Source organism: Balaenoptera acutorostrata, chromosome 10 (genome assembly GCF_949987535.1).
Source record: "Balaenoptera acutorostrata chromosome 10, mBalAcu1.1, whole genome shotgun sequence".
Taxonomy (NCBI): domain Eukaryota; kingdom Metazoa; phylum Chordata; class Mammalia; order Artiodactyla; family Balaenopteridae; genus Balaenoptera; species Balaenoptera acutorostrata.
Window position 1 is genome coordinate 10,638,095 of NC_080073.1, and position 16,483 is coordinate 10,654,577.

Here is a 16,483-nt window from a genome sequence, read left to right on the forward strand (position 1 = left end):
GTTTATGGCTTTAAACAGAAGAGCTCTTCCTACTGGATACTAAGTTAAGACACACAAATATTTGGGCTCCGACCCTGGTCACCAAAGACAGATGCGTGTAACATTCAGCTCACAAAAACTGAAACTCAGGATGTGGCTGTACTTTTCCTAGTGAGTTTAGACAAGGCTCTGTGACTTTCGTGCAAGTCTTCTGCCAACAGCTTCTTACAACACACCTAATATTGGCTTCTTAAGAAGGCAACCAACTGTTAAATGTATTCCATTTCTCATAAAGCTGAAAATAATTTACCTTCAGTTGCACTGCAACATATGTAAAAAGTAGATGTCTTTCAGAAGGGATGTGGGGGCCATTCTTATAAAAATTTCTAACTAGAGCAACATCAAACAGCCAGCTTACGAAAGATGTTTAAGAGCTTAATCAGTGAATCCCATGGATTACACCTCCTCCTGCTTTGTCTCACTCTCATTAACTATCAACTCTTTTAGCTGGACCTTAAAGTTCCTCCTAATGCATAGTGCTTGGCCTATAGTAGGCGCCCGCCTATTTTTGTGTGAGTGAATGCTTGAGAAGATGGGTATTTCTCTATTTCAGTGACCTCAGTATCTGATACATAATAGACAAAATGTGTCAATTAATTAATTTCCAAAGGCTTCATTCAGAAATGATATTCTGAACTGGATATTTTTTTAACATCTTTATTGGAGTATAATTGCTTTACATTGTTCTGTTAGTTTCTGCTGTATAACAAAGTGAATCAGCTATACATATACATATATCCCCATATCCCCTCCCTCTTGCATCTCCCTCCCACCCTCCCTATCCCACCCCTCTAGGTGGTCACAAAGCACCGAGCTGATCTCCCTGTGCTATGTGGCTGCTTCCCACTAGCTATCTATTTTACATTTGGTAGTGTATATATCTCAATGCCACTCTCTCACTTCATCCCAGCTTACCCTTCCCCCTCCCCGTATCCTCAAGTCCATTCTCTATGTCTGTGTCTTTATTCCTGTCCTGCCCCTAGGTTCTTCAGAACCTTTTTTTTTTTAGATTCCATATATATGTGTTAGCATACGGTATTTGTTTTTCTCTTTCTGACTTACATCACTCTGTATGACAGACTCTAGGTCCATCCACCTCACTACAGATAACTCAATTTCGTTTCTTTTTATGGCTGAGTAATATTCCATTGTATATATGTGCCACATCTTCTTTATCCATTCATCTGTCGATGGACACTTGCTTCCATGTCCTGGCTATTGTAAATAGAGCTGCAATGAACATTGTGGTACATGACTCTTCTTGAATTATGGTTTTCTCAGGGTATATGCCCAGTAGTGGAATTGCTGGGTCGTATGGTAGTTCTATTTTTAGTTTTTTAAGGACCCTCCATACTGTTCTCCATAGTGGCTGTATCAATTTACATTCCCACCAAGAGTGCAAGAGCATTCCCTTTTCTCCACACCCTCTCCAGCATTTGTTGTTTGTAGATTTTCTGATGATGGCCATTCTGACCGGTGTGAGGTGATACCTCATTGTAGTTTTCATTTGCATTTCTCTAATGATTAGTGATGTTGAGCATCCTTTCATGTGTTTGTTGGCAATCTGTATATCTTCTTTGCAGAAATGTCTATTTAGGTCTTCTGCCCATTTTTGGATCGGGTTGTTTGTTTTTTTGATATTGAGCTGCATGAGCTGCTTGTGTATTTTGGAGATTAATCCTTTGTCAGTTGCTTCATTTGCAAATATTTTCTCCCATTCTGAGGGTTCTCTTTTCGTCTTCTTTATGGTTTCCTTTGCTGTGCAAAAGCTTCTAAGTTTCATTAGGTCCCATTTGGTTGTTTTTGTTTTTATTTCCATTTCTCTAGGAGGTAGGTCAAAAGGGATCTTGCTGTGATTTATGTCATGGAGTGTTCTGCCTGTGTTTTCCTCTATGTTTTCCTTTTATAGTGTCTGTCCTTACATTTAGGTCTTTAATCCATTTTGAGTTTATTTTTGTGTATGGTGTTAGGGAGTATTCTAATTTCATTCTTTTACATGTAGCTGTCCAGTTTTCCCAGCACCACTTATTGAAGAGACTGTCTTTTCTCCATTGTATATTCTTGCCTCCTTTATCAAAGATAAGGTGACCATATGTGCATGGTCTTATCTCTGGGCTTTCTATCCTGTTCCATTGATCCATATTTCTGTTTTTGTGCCAGTACTATACTGTCTTGATCACTGTAGCTTTGTAGTATAGTCTGAAGTCCGGGAGCCTGATTCCTCCAGCTCCATTTTTCTTTCTCAAGATTTCTTTGGCTATTCCGGGTCTTTTGTGTTTCCATATAAATTGTGAAATTTTTTGTTCTAGTTTTGTGAAAAATGCCATTGGTAGTTTGATAGGGATTGCACTGAATCTGTAGATAGCTTTGGGTAGTGTAGTCATTTTCACAGTGTTGATTCTTCCAATCCAAGAACATGGTATATCTCTCCATCTGTTGGTATCATCTTTGATTTCTTTCATCAGTGTCTTATAGTTTTCTGCATACAGGTCTTTTGTCTCCTTAGGTAGGTTTATTCCTAGGTATTTTATTCTTTTTGTTGCAATGGAAAATGGGAGTGTTTCCTTAATTTCACTTTCAGATTTTTCATCATTAGTGTATAGGAATGCAAGAGATTTCTGTGCATTAATTTTGTATCCTGCTACTTTAACAAATTCATTGATTAGCTCTAGTAGTTTTCTGGTAGCATCTTTAGGATTCTCTATGTATAGTATCATGTCATCGGAAAAGAGTGACAGTTTTACTTCTTCTTTTCCAATTTGGAGTCCCTTTATTTCTATTTCTTCTCTGATTGCTGTGGCTAAAACTTCCAGAACTATGTTGAATAATAGTGGTGAGAGTGGACAATCTTGTCTTGTTCCTGATCTTAGTGGAAATGGTTTCAGTTTTTCACCACTGAGAGCAATGTTGGCTGTGGCTTTGTCATATGTGGCCTTTATTATGTTGAGGTAAGTTCCCTCTATGCCTACCTTCCAGAGAATTTTTATCATAAATGGATGTTGAATTTTGTTGAAAGCTTTGTCTGCATCTATTGAGATGATCATATGGTTTTTATCCTTCGATTTGTTAATATGGTGTATCATACTGATTGATTTGTGTATATTGAAGAATCCTTGCATTCCTGGGATAAACCCCACTTGATCATGGTGTATGATCCTTTTAATGTGCTGCTGGATTCTGTTTGCTAGTATTTTGTTGTGGATTTTTGCATCTATGTTCATCAGTGATATTGGCTTGTAGTTTTCTTTTTTTGTGACATCTTTGTCTGGTTTTGGTATCAGGGTGATGGTGGCCTCATAGAATGAGTTTGGGAGTTTAACTGGATTTTTAAAATACTACTATGTAAAAGAAACAAACACTCATCAACTCAAGCTCAAGAATTATTTTGAGATACCTACTAAATATAGTCATAAGTAAAAAACTTCAGTGTAATTTTATGTAAAAGCTATAAATTGGAATGAGAGGAAGAACAGCAAATCTGATTTTCACCTATTTTTAAATGTAAGCTGTAGATCCACACAATAGCAAAACACTTCCATATTCTAGGCTGTGTCTACCCATTCAAAGCAAATTAGCAAACTGAGGAAAGTTTCTGGATAATTCTGGTTCTTCCTAACCCTCACATCTAAAATGCATAAATAATTGAGATAAAAGATATAGAGCTGGAAGCTTCTGGAAGGTCAGTTTCCTGTGTACTTCACTGGGAGGGTGCAGTATTTGACCCTGTGTCCACTGAACAATTGTTAAGCAGGGAAAGGATTTCTTTTACTCCAACATTCCTACTGGGAACAGAGTTAAGACTCACATATACTTTGGCTCTGCAGTTGTGGCCATATTCTGCTAGGCCATGAGAAGTGAAGAGGCAGAAGTACTTCTATTAGTCAATTCAGGCTGCTATAACAAAGTACCTTACACTGAGTGGCTTAAACAACAGAAACTTATGTCTTGCAGTTCTGGAAGCTACAAGTCCAAGATCAATGCACCAGCATGGTTGGGTTCTGGTGAGGACCACCTCTTCCAGGTTGCACACTGCTGGCTTCTTGCTGTGTCCTCACATAGCAGAAAGAGAACAGTAACTCATTCTCCACCTCTTCTTATAAGGGCACTAATCCCATTCGTGAATGCTCCACTCTAATTACCTAATCACCTCCCAACAACTGCTGAGGGGGTGGGCAAATATTCAGTCCCTAACAATCCTCACCAATCTTTGCTTGCAGACTACCTCAGGATTCCCTTTTATCTCCTACAAATATTGAAGTTATTAGGAGAGCAATTCTACTTCTGAAACTACTTGTTTGGCTCAATGCATTCATGCCAGAAATATTCATCGTGCATCTATGTGTCAGTCACAGTTTTAGACACTATTGCCATGTTGATAAAGGAGATAGATTTTGTTCTTGCCTTCATAGAGGCAAACAAGAGTTTTACCGTATTCAGCACTGGGGTAGGGTTAAAAAGACCTAAAGGACAATGAACCCTTTCCATGCTACTTTTTCATGTTTTGAACTATTTCAGAAAGGTAAAAAGTAGTCCTAAGAGATTCTAGTAGCTGCCTTTAAAAGGATGTCTTAGGCTGATAACCCAGGCTGATGGGCATTTATCTATAGAAGATCATGCCAGTCCAAGAGCACTGGAACCAGAAGAAGGAGAAGGCAAGCCATCCATCACGTTTTCTTAATTGGTTGAAGTAAAAACAGTAGAATACTAAGAACTTAAGAATTTGTTGATTTGGGGTCATTTTAAGCAAAAGGTACACACACATATATATCAAGGACACTTCGAATTGCAGGAAAATTTCCTGCTCTCATGTGAGGATGCTCCCTGGTGGTTATATATGACACTGGATAACATATCAACGTATCACTATGACATTTTAGAAGACATCTATATTTCTCAGAACCGCTTAAGATCATGCCTGAATTATAGCTCATACAGAAATATAGGTGATTACACACGATCTGGAATTGCAAAGCAGAGGTGTGAGGTGTGTGTGTGTGTGTGTGTGTGTGTAAAAGGAAAATTGAATGAAGGTGTGAGAGGAGTGGCAGAATCTGTTTTGTCTAAGCCTGCCATCTTCATGCCAATTACAGTGAAAGGAAAATGTTCAATAATGATATGAGTTGAGAAATATCAACTCTATAATTTTTCATTTAAAAGGGAAAGCATGGTAAGCTTCCTGTGAATTTCTTCTGTGGAACACACCAGCGAGCTGAACTCAGAAGACAGGATATTCATGGCCCTTTTTAGCTTAGGATTTATTTCCGTTTCCATGGCAATTCTGTCACATAAAACTGCATTACTCCTCCTGGTAAGAGGCCTTTCATTTGTCATGGAAACCAGTAAGCCAAAAGGCGCCTTCAACAGTTAGGTCCAGTCCAAAACGTGCAGCAAAGTGAAGACTATATTTATTTTAAATCAATAGTCTTGCACCATTTTAATCACAATGGCATTGTTATTTGGCATTTTATTTGCTACATCAATTCTGAAGTCCTATTTTATTAGCTAGTACGGGCCTTCTGAGTACAAGTGCACTGGAGCTGCAAAAGTCAATAAAAGTAATAAATTAAATGTACCAGTCAATCATTTTTCCTTTGCTCAAATCCCTCTGCAACCCTGACAGCAGTGAACAACCAATTCTAATGTCCTCCACTTATGTCACTGTTAAAAATACTAATAGATTGAGACTCTATTAGACTGGAACATGGCTTCAAGAGCCATCTGAATCTCTAATGGCAGAGCAGTATTACCATTAGGTTATTAACATTCTCTTGGGTACTTCTTTCAGCAAATGTTCACACGTGCCCATTCCATTTTGAACTCCTGTCAGAGCACCATTTGATCACCATTTTGAGTGAACTCTTTTCTTCTAGGGACAGACCATCCAAGAAGCAGTTATATTACCCTGACTTCCTGATTTGCCTTCCCACTCACTAGTTTGGGTATCCAGGATGGTGGGTGGCCTCTCTGCATTTGTCTGCTGCAATCAATACTATTTTAAAAGGCATCATTTGGTGGGGGAAAAAATGGCTAAAGCAAAAGCCCATAAGATCTCCTGGTACTTGAAAAAAATCTATGCTCAACTTATTAGCATTCATAGCCTTCAGACATCCAATATTTATTGGGCACCTACTATGTTCTAGATACTGCTTTAGCTGTCATACACAATATTGACAGAGAGTGAGAATTTATCCTTTTGGGAGCTCTCTTTGCAGTGGATCTAGAGAGCTTTCTACTGTACCACATTGCCAGAATCTACTCAGAAATACTTAGAGTATTATTTCTCTTAATCAAGAGTTTATATACCAGAGAAACACAGTTTCCACATGGTGAGATGAGAATATAGAAGATAAAGATGAAAAGTAATTTCACCTGAATTTAATCAAAAAATGGTATTTGGAAGGTAGCTCTTCATAAGTTCTCAGCTCTTCAGCTGTTTATATAATGCATAATTATTAGGGACTGTGTCTCTGGAATTGCCAAATTTGAGGATTAACCCAATGGCATATGTATAATGGGACTAGGACTTGGGGAATCCCAAGGAAAGTTTCAATTCAGCTGTGAAAGTCATGAAAACAAAGGTTTTTCAATACTATTAGGTTTGCCTGGACTTACATATAGGCAAAATGGAGCTTTTCAATCTGTGATTTTATTATTATGATTTTTAAAAACTAGTTTTAACTATAGTGAGTTATTTCTAACTAGGAATACATTTGGAGACCAACTGGTCCCATCCTCTGCCAACCCCCAACATACCTAAAGACCACCAGATGGTCATGCAGTGTCTACTTGAGTACCTTGAGTGACAGTTAAGTCACTAACTTCAAGATAACTGTTTCATAATCATTCCAGGATTTGTGATCACATTAAAAAATTTTTCACCTTATAGATTCTACATATAAGGCCATACAGAAGAAATCTGGCCTCTTCCTCGTGACATCGAGTTGTATTTTTAAAGATAGTTACTGCGACTGTCCTGAATATTCTGTTCTCCAGCCTAAAAATTCCCAGTGGCCCCTGGTCCTATTTGGAAAAAGAGAATATTTATAGAAAAGAGAATATTTATACAAAATCTACCAAGTGCCACAAGACCTGCTTTCTATTTTCTCTCTCTTAAATTTTACTTTTGGGTTAGGTATGACTTGACCTAATTAGAAATGAAGTTATAATGTATCACCAGGGAGAATTACTATCCTAGCATTTGCTTATATCAACAAACATTACTCATTACTGGGTGACTTGAATATAGACATTAATAAAAGCCAGCTCTTCTCTAGATGAGTTCACAGCCTTCATGGGAAAGACTTCCATCCATCCATTCATCCATCACTTCATTCAATATTTACTGAGTACTTACTATTGTGACTAGCACTGAGACAGCACTAAGAATTTAATAGTAAACGAGAAAAACAAGGTCCATCCCTAGTAGAACCCACATTTTTATAATATAAAATGATCAAATGAACAGAGAGTCCTAGAAAAGAAGGAGCTCACCATTATTATAGGCCAAAAGGAACAAGAAAGGAAAGGCTCTTAAATGCAAGTTGTATGAAGAATGGAAGATCCTCAGTGTAGACTGGACAGTCTACTATACAATTTAGTCTGATGGCATTTATGGAGTATCCAGTGTATACAGAATGCCTAGTCAGGCAATATTGTGGAATAGACCAGAGTATTAGAGTAAAGCCCTGAAAACACTAAAAGAATAATGCCACCTCACTTTTATATACAACTTTAGAGTATATAAAAAGATCTCTCGACATAACAATAATAATGCATAAGTAGACCCTACTTAATGAACAGGAAATATTTCTACATATCTCATTAAATAAGTCATTAACATCATCACCTCATTTGATTCTTATAACAACTGTGTGATGTAGCAAGCAAGAGTATTATGAGCACCATTCTGTAGATGAGGAAAATAGAATCTCAAAAAAAGTTAAGTAATACCGTCCACACTCAGTAAGAGACACAGCCTGGGAATTAAGTTACTCCTTCCAACTCATGATTCTGTGTGTGTGTGTGTGTGTGTGTGTGTATTGATACCTGTGAGCATTTATTTAAGTCAAATGAGGCTAACTCTTGTTTCAGGAACCTATGTCATGCCTGATTCACTAATAATAGGCCATTCTATTGGAGGATGAATTAGGAATACAAAAAAATGAAACTTTGTTGAGTGGTATTTGAATTTTCATAGAAATTCTCCTTTGAAAGTGCATGTTCTTGCTCATGAAGACAATGTTGAAAGGTATCCGCACTGTATTATGAACTGGGAGTTTAAAAAATAGGTGTTTCTCTGCAGTTAGGCGTGTCTAGCAATAATAAGGATACAGCACTAGGATGGCATCATGTTACCTCAGATGTCTTCAACTTCAGTCTTCCTACTGGGACACCAGGGCTTTTAAATGAAATTTATCTTGTGCAATTATTGGTCTCAAATGTCAGGTTTTTTCCTCAGAAATCAAAATATGCAAATAAATATGTGATGCCTAAAGCACTGTTTCCTTGGGCTTAATTTCACAAAAATATTCAGCATCTGCTGATGATAGCAGCTCAACAGGTGCTGAAAAGAAATCTCTGAATCTGCAGTTAGTTAGTCATATAAATACTTGCGTTTTTCAATTTAAAGGGCTTAAGAACAACTTAAATATTACAAAAACATTTAATGCTTACTTGCTTTATTTACAATAGTATCCCTTTGTCCATTCTTCTAGAAGCTAATTTTATAAAAGATGTACATGTCATGAAAAATACGCTAGGATAAGTCAACATCAACAAATAATCTTTTTTATTAGATGAAAATAATATCTTTTATAATATCTCACTGCCCCAAAAGAGTGAATCTGTTACTTAAAATTAAAACAGTCGCCTCTAGATTCTGTTCAATGACAGAAATGCATATAGGCCTGAATTAAAGAGGAGAACTCTCCAAGGAAGTGAGAAGAATATATCTGGAGGAGGCATCCCAGCTGCTAGTGAAAATTACTCTTCAATCTAATTCCACAAATGTTTGTTGAGCAACGATTATGAGCCAAGCACTGTGGTTGAAGTTAGGGACACAAAGTCGCTGACCTCAACTGTTTCCCAAGCACATAAAACAAATCCTACCATGATAATGGAACAAACTATTATTGTTACCCAGAAGAGAATCCATTTGACTAGTCTGAGACTTCATTAATGAGGTGACATTTGAAGCAGGATGTGAAAGACAAAAGGAGAAACAAAACTGTAGACAAAGTAAATAATAGACACAAAGGCTTAGAGACAGGGGAATACATGATGTGTTTATAGACTAGTCTGTGGTCTGATGCAGTTAGAAATGAGGGGAAGATGGGACTGAGCTGGCAGAAGGGAGGCCTGGAGATGCAGGTTGCGACTACATCGTATGGCACCTTAAATGCTAGACTTAAGGCATATGCAGTTCCTTCAAATATTTCACAAAAGGAACAAAACCATTCAACTGGTAACCAAAGGCAAGGTTTACAAATCATATCCATTTTAGAGAGGTGACATATTGAATACAGGTGGCAAAGGGGTTCTTATTCGTTGAGAGGTTTAGAGACGGAAGAGAATTGGAAGGCTTTAAGACCTATTGGTGGAGATGGTGATGAGGATTGGGAGCTGTGGAGATAGATGCAAATTGGACCAGCCTCAGTTATAAGTCACAGACTTATACATATAAGCATAAATATTTAGCAAGTAAATAAAAACACAAAAATCTGCTGATTTTCCATCAGACCCAATAAGCACACAGGGGAACATGTTTATGGTGCAAGATGCTCCAAATTTCTGGAGTGTGATTTATCTTTCACATTTAAGAATGTCTTCATCAGGCTTCCCTGGTGGCGCAGCGGTTGGGAATCCGCCTGCCAATGCAGGGGACACGGGTTCGTGCCCCGGTCTGGGAAGATCCCACATGCCGCGGAGCAGCTACGCCGTGAGCCACAACTACTGAGCCTGCGCGTCTGGAGCCTGTGCTCCGCAACAAGAGAGGCCGCGACACTGAGAGGCCCACGCACCGTGATGAAGAGTGGCCCCCGCTCGCCGCAACTGGAGAAAGCCCTTGCACAGAAACGAAGACCCAACACAGCCAAAAATAAATAAATAAAAAGAAACTAAGATCCAATTTGCTTGTTAAAAAAAAAAAAAAAAAAAAAGAATGTCTTCATCTGTAAAATGGGTTAATCATGACACCTGCCTGAAGAAAAGAATGTGTGTAGGGAATCCAGTAAAGGCTCAATCAACACCATATCATTAATATCGCTATTATTATCCACTTGTTTCTTTGGGCCTCTTTTGTATTTTTATGTGTTTCTGAAACTGCAGTGAATTAATTTGTATCATGTTTTTACTTTATTATTATATAAACACTGTAATATTTATAATTTGTATGTATTTAAGTAATAGTGGAGAAAAATAAATCTTCAGCAGTTTTTCTACTAAAAAGAACCTATGTTTGCCACTTCACCATAAACTCTAGGAAGATAAAGATGAATTTTAGTCCCTTCCTGTATTCCCAGTGCCTTTCAGAATTCCCGGTATATAATACATTTTTGTGGGAAGAGGAAAGATGGTAAAAAAGAGTAAAATTCAAAATATGTCTCAAAGTATTAAAATGCATAGCATCCTCATTTTACATGGTAATTCAGGAACAAAAAAAAGAAAAATGACTGTAAGCTGAAACAGTGCAAAGTAATTTTAATAAAGGGAGAAATTATATTTGTTCTGTGAGCTGTAAACATTTGTTGTCAAAATAATAAAAAATCTCTTACCAACATTTATACTTGTATAGGGAAATGAAAAAAGAGTAAAACTTATATTTATTTAGTACACTGTAACTTAAAACACTAGAAAAAGTGAGAATTAAAGTGTTCTCTTTCTTTGTAAAAATAACAATAAAGAAAGCTTATCAAGACAGGACTTCCCCTTCTAGGAAGATGGAATAGATATAATTTTTCCTGTCTTCCCACTAAGTACAACTAATTACCTAGTCCATTATACATAAACAATCATAAAGAGACTCTCAGAGGTACAGAGAAGAAGGCAGACCAGCTAGGGTGCCTGTGACTCAAAGAACAACAGGGTGGTGATTCCCTGGATTTTCCTCTTGCCTCATATATCCCAGACTATGAGATGGAGAAGCCAGCAACCTGCAAACTCCAAGGTGCACAGACAAAAAAACAATCTGCCAAGAAAAGCCTGCTCTTCTAGCCAAAGGATCAGGAAAGCCTAGCGAGACAGAAAGCTTTTAGACAATAACCTCTCTACTCCAACCAAACACCAAGGAAAACTGTGAACCCTCCTTCCCTATTGGCGTCAACAATCATTGGCCTACACTAAGGCACTTCAATCCTCATTTACGACATAAACTCTCAAAAAAGTGGGTAAAGAGGGAACATACCTCAACATAATAAAGGTCATCCATGACAAACGCACAGCTACCATCATATTTCTGGACTATCTTCTCAATATGTAATCTCTATTCCACTCTCCTGTGGGAACTGCCTCCGTACTCTACCTGGGCCTAGCCCCTCCTAGGCACTTCTGGCCCGTGGGGATCATGAGGGGAGCTGGTCTGCAATCCCATGCCCCGAGGCCAGGCCTTCTCCCTCTACTGTAGGTCTAACTCCTCAGCTGGGGTTGATCATGGGCCTCATTAAAGATATACATTCAGGCCTACTTTCCTAAAATTCAAGCCTCCTCAGTCACGCCTCTGGACAACTCTGGACTTGAGAGTAGAGGAGACAAAGTCACATATCAAAGCCAAGGGCACCTGATTTGGACATTCTGAGGGCAGATCATGCTTCCAATAAGCTTCATGGGCAACTTTCTGCTCACCACTTTCTTCTTACCACTTAATGACAACTCAGTCGGCCCGAAAGGCACCAGCAGTTAAACAGGAGAAAATTTGGCAGAGACGATGGTTTACACAGCATAAATATTTAAATGAAAGCTGAGAGGTAATGCAAGGAAAAATAAATCATCATTTGTGATTTTTTTTTAACAATCTTTCTGTGGAGGGCTGCCACAGTTCACAGAAGTAACAGACTAGAAGTCAGGACCCACCTTAACACACAAAGAAACTTGGTCATGGCATGCCTGCTCTAGTAGCCTTCATTTCTTTATTGGAATAGAGTAATAATAATTCCTGACCACTCCAAAGCAGTGGCAAATATTTTATATGTATAATATGCCATAAATGTCTATACGAGTACTTCAGACATGGGGATGACATTAAGGTATAGCATGAACAGTCTAAATATACATCAGTATTATGCTAACATCCCTGAGTTTAAACATTAATGGACTTTCCTGGTGGTGCAGTGGTTAAGAATCCGCCTGCCAATGCAGGAGACACGGGTTTGAGCCCTGGTCTGGGAAGATCCCACATGCTGCAGAGCAATTAAGCCCATGTGCCACAACTATTGAGTCTGCACTCTAGAGCTCGCGAGCCATAACTACTGAGCCTGCATGCCACAACTACTGAAGCCTGCGCACCTAGAGCCCATGTTCCGCAACGAGAAGGCACCACAATGAGAAGCCCACGCACTGCAACAAAGAGGAGCCCCCCGCTCGCTGCAACTAGAGAAAGCCAGCGTGCAGCAATGAAGACCCAACGCAGCCATAAATAAATTAATTAATTAACAAATAAATAAATTTATAAAAAATAAAAAAAAATAAACATTAAATACCTCAGATGTTCTGATTTAGAGTGAGTACAGAAAATGAGGTCACTTCTGCACATCACATGCTCATATAATTTCTCTCACATATTAGGGATTCAATGAATCTGAGGAGCATGAATGTGGGAACAAAGTCTGCTTAGCTTGGAGGGGGAAGAAGATAACTCTATGTGGTTCTTCAGTTAGTAACAGTAAATATATTTAAATGAGCAAACGTGCACAAAGGATTTAACAGTGTACTGCACACCAAGGAAACACTGGATTAGTGGTGGTTATTACTTATAACAGCTTCTCTGATTTTTGAAGTGATTGTACTCACTTTGTTAGTCACTGTGTCTGAACATGTGATGCTTTTTCCACACTCACTTTGTTAGAGCATTTTGACCTTTTAGAAACTCCCCACACCATAATTCAACCTTTTCCAATATTTTCAACACTAAATCATTTCCATGACATAGACATACAATGATAGTGTTCCAGATGAGCTGACTGATGACAGAAACGATGGTACGGAAGGAATCCTTGGAAAATTTTCAAGTAATTGATGCTTCTGTAGGGAGGGAATGGAAAGAGAAAGTAACTAATATTTTAAACTCTAGAAAGTAGAATTCAGATGGAACTATGCCAATCATGCAATGAATAAGATATGGAAATGACTTAGTGATGAATGAAAATGCTGTAAATGGTCCTCTAGTCCATTTATAATGTTGATGGCCTCCTCTGTATTAAAACTGGCAAACTTAGATGTTTGATATAAAAAAGGATCTAGTTCTGGGGGGTATCTTACATATATATTATATAATGCCAGATGAATTTACTTCTATAATGGATTCAAAAACATTTAAGAATAAAATAGCACACAAAGTGACAGGGGTGCACTCTTAAGTATCACATAAATGAATAGTACAGCAACCAATTTTTAATTTTCATTCTTGGCAATAACAGTCAAGTGACTTCACATTAGGATTAAATTTCTTGATTCTACCCTACTTTAAAGACTGTACTCTTAACCTATACACTGCTTACATAAGCCAGTTTACTTTACGCTCAGCCTGGATAAACAATGAATATTGAAGATTCATTGTATTTTGAATAAGTTACTGCATTTCAAAAGAGGGACATCCTCAATTCACTGACCTTGGCTATAATAACATGTTTTACCAATTGATAATTGAAGAATATTCACTTTGGGAGAAGCACAAATACTGTCTGTCTCCTCCTAGTATGAAATAATTTTTCTCTTTTCTAAATTCCTATAACATTCTATCTCTGTTCTTCTATTGGCATTTACATTATTTTTCTTTGAATTTATGATGATTAATGCTCAGAAACTCTCTCTCTCTATCTCCCTGGACCTTGTGCTCCTTAAAGTTCTTTAATATGTGGTTTTATATCCCTCTTAGAGCCAAATTAAAACCATTATCAATAGGTGGGTGGTCAACAGAGATCGAACAAAAGGAAGTTAGTTTTTTGGTGTTTTTTCCTAATTGTGCTGTAATTATAATTTATCAAAGATATAATGCTCACGAGATTTCAGCCAAGGCTTTCACTTGAACAATGGACAAAATTCTCCAGCTAATGGAAAACTAACAATAAAAATTTTGAAATATAAAGAACTCATACAATTCAACAACAACAGCAACAAAACTCCACAAATCTGATTAAAAATTGGGCAGAGGAAATGAATAGACATTTTTCAAAGAAGACATCCAAATGACCAACAGGTACATGAAAAAATGTTCAACAACACTAGTCATCAGGGAAACTCAAATCAAAGCCACAATGAGGTAACACCTCATACCTGACAGAATGTCTATCAACAAGACAAGAGCTAACAAGTGTTAGCCAAGATGTGAAGAAAAGGGAACCTTTGGGCACTGTTGGAGGGAAGGTAAATTGATAGAGCTGCTATGGGAAACGGTATGGAGGTTCCTCAGAAATATTAAAAGTGAAGCTACCGTAAGATCCAGCAATCCTACTTCTGGATATATATAGATATATATCCCCCCAAAACTGAGAACTGGATATCAAAGAGATATATCCACTCTCATGTTTATTGCAGCATTATTCATAATAGCCACGAGGTGGAAACAACCTAGTGTCTTTAAGGGATGAATAGATAAAGAAGATGTGGTATACATACACAATGGAATACTGTTCAACAGAGAAAGAAAGAAATCCTGCCATGTGATAACATGGATGAACCTTGAGGGCATGATGCTCAGTGAGATAAACCAGACACAGGAAGAGAAATTATATCACTTACATGTGGAATCTAAAGAAGTTGACCTCATAGAAAAAGAGTAAAATGGTGGTTACCGGGGGCTAGGAGTAGGGAAACTGGGGGGACATTGTTAAAGGGTACAAACTTGCAACTACAAGATGAATAAATCCTGAAGATCTAATTCACAGCACAGAGATTACAGTCAACAATATTGTATTATATACCTCAAAATTACCAAGAGACTAGATATTAACTGTTATCACCACAAAAAGAAATGATAATTATGTAACATGATAGAGGTGTCAGCTAAAGCTATGTATAAATGTAGCAAGTCAACACGTTGTACACCTTAAACTTATACAATATTATATGTCAATTAAGTCTCAGTCAAATAAGTATGTAAGTAAGTAAATAAATAAATAAATGAAGTGAGGAAGCAAGCTGGGAAGTATACAGGGACAATACTGTGGAAAGGATGAGAATGACAGACCATAAGTGTGCTTATTTTTTAATGTTAGAAAATTAAATTTCTTTTAAGGATATCGTGTTTTGTTATTCAAAAATAATTTCTTGTTCTTAACAAAATATAAATTCTAATATAATGAGATATATCTATCTCACATATCCATTCATACTAAGTTAATACCTATAACAACTGGAATTGAATATTTATTTCAACATCCTGTCAAGTGACAAAATCTTGTTTATACTTTTTATAGACAATGTTTTCAGAATGAAATTGGCCTGTATGCCTGAGGCTGATATGAATTCATAAGGATACAAGTCTAAGAGAAATAATTACGTTTTTTATACTTCCACTCACTTAACACTGAAGACGTAGGCTAGCATATATTTTTATCTATTTATAAGGTCATAATGCGTTAGTCTTTAGAGCTACAAAAAGAAAAAAAAAATGTCCTGTGGGATTTTATCTTCATAGAAGTTAACTTTTAAAATATATTTTGGGACCAAGAACTTTAATTTATCAGTGGTCCAAGTCTGTCTTAAACTAATTTGAGGCACCACACAAATCACTCACCTAGTTAAGTCTCTAAATAAAAGTTAAACTGGGTTTAACTTCTATAATAAGTAAATAAATACATTTAATATTTGTCTCCACAAGACATAAAACTTAGATTGAAAATATGTTAAAAAAAACGTATTCAAAAAGTGATATTATTAGAGCATACAAACAATTAATGATGACAGCCTTAGAGATACAAAGACTTTCATTCCCATTTGAACATTTCCAATGTCTTTTATCACTAGTCACAGAGATAAGAGGTTTATGGCACCATTACGTCATGCTATATCCCAAATTTTGAAGCTGCCTTATGACTGATATATACAGGGGCATATTTTTAGAATTGATAAAGTATAACATATTTGTTAGAAAATGTGTTAAGACTAAATTGGCTTTGGACAATTGAAGCTTTGGAAAATCTACCTAGGAGAGACCCTGGGGAAATAAAAATGGATTGGTCCCCACTGGCAAAGATGTTGAGATCACATTTTGTCATTATAAGAATGTAGCCAG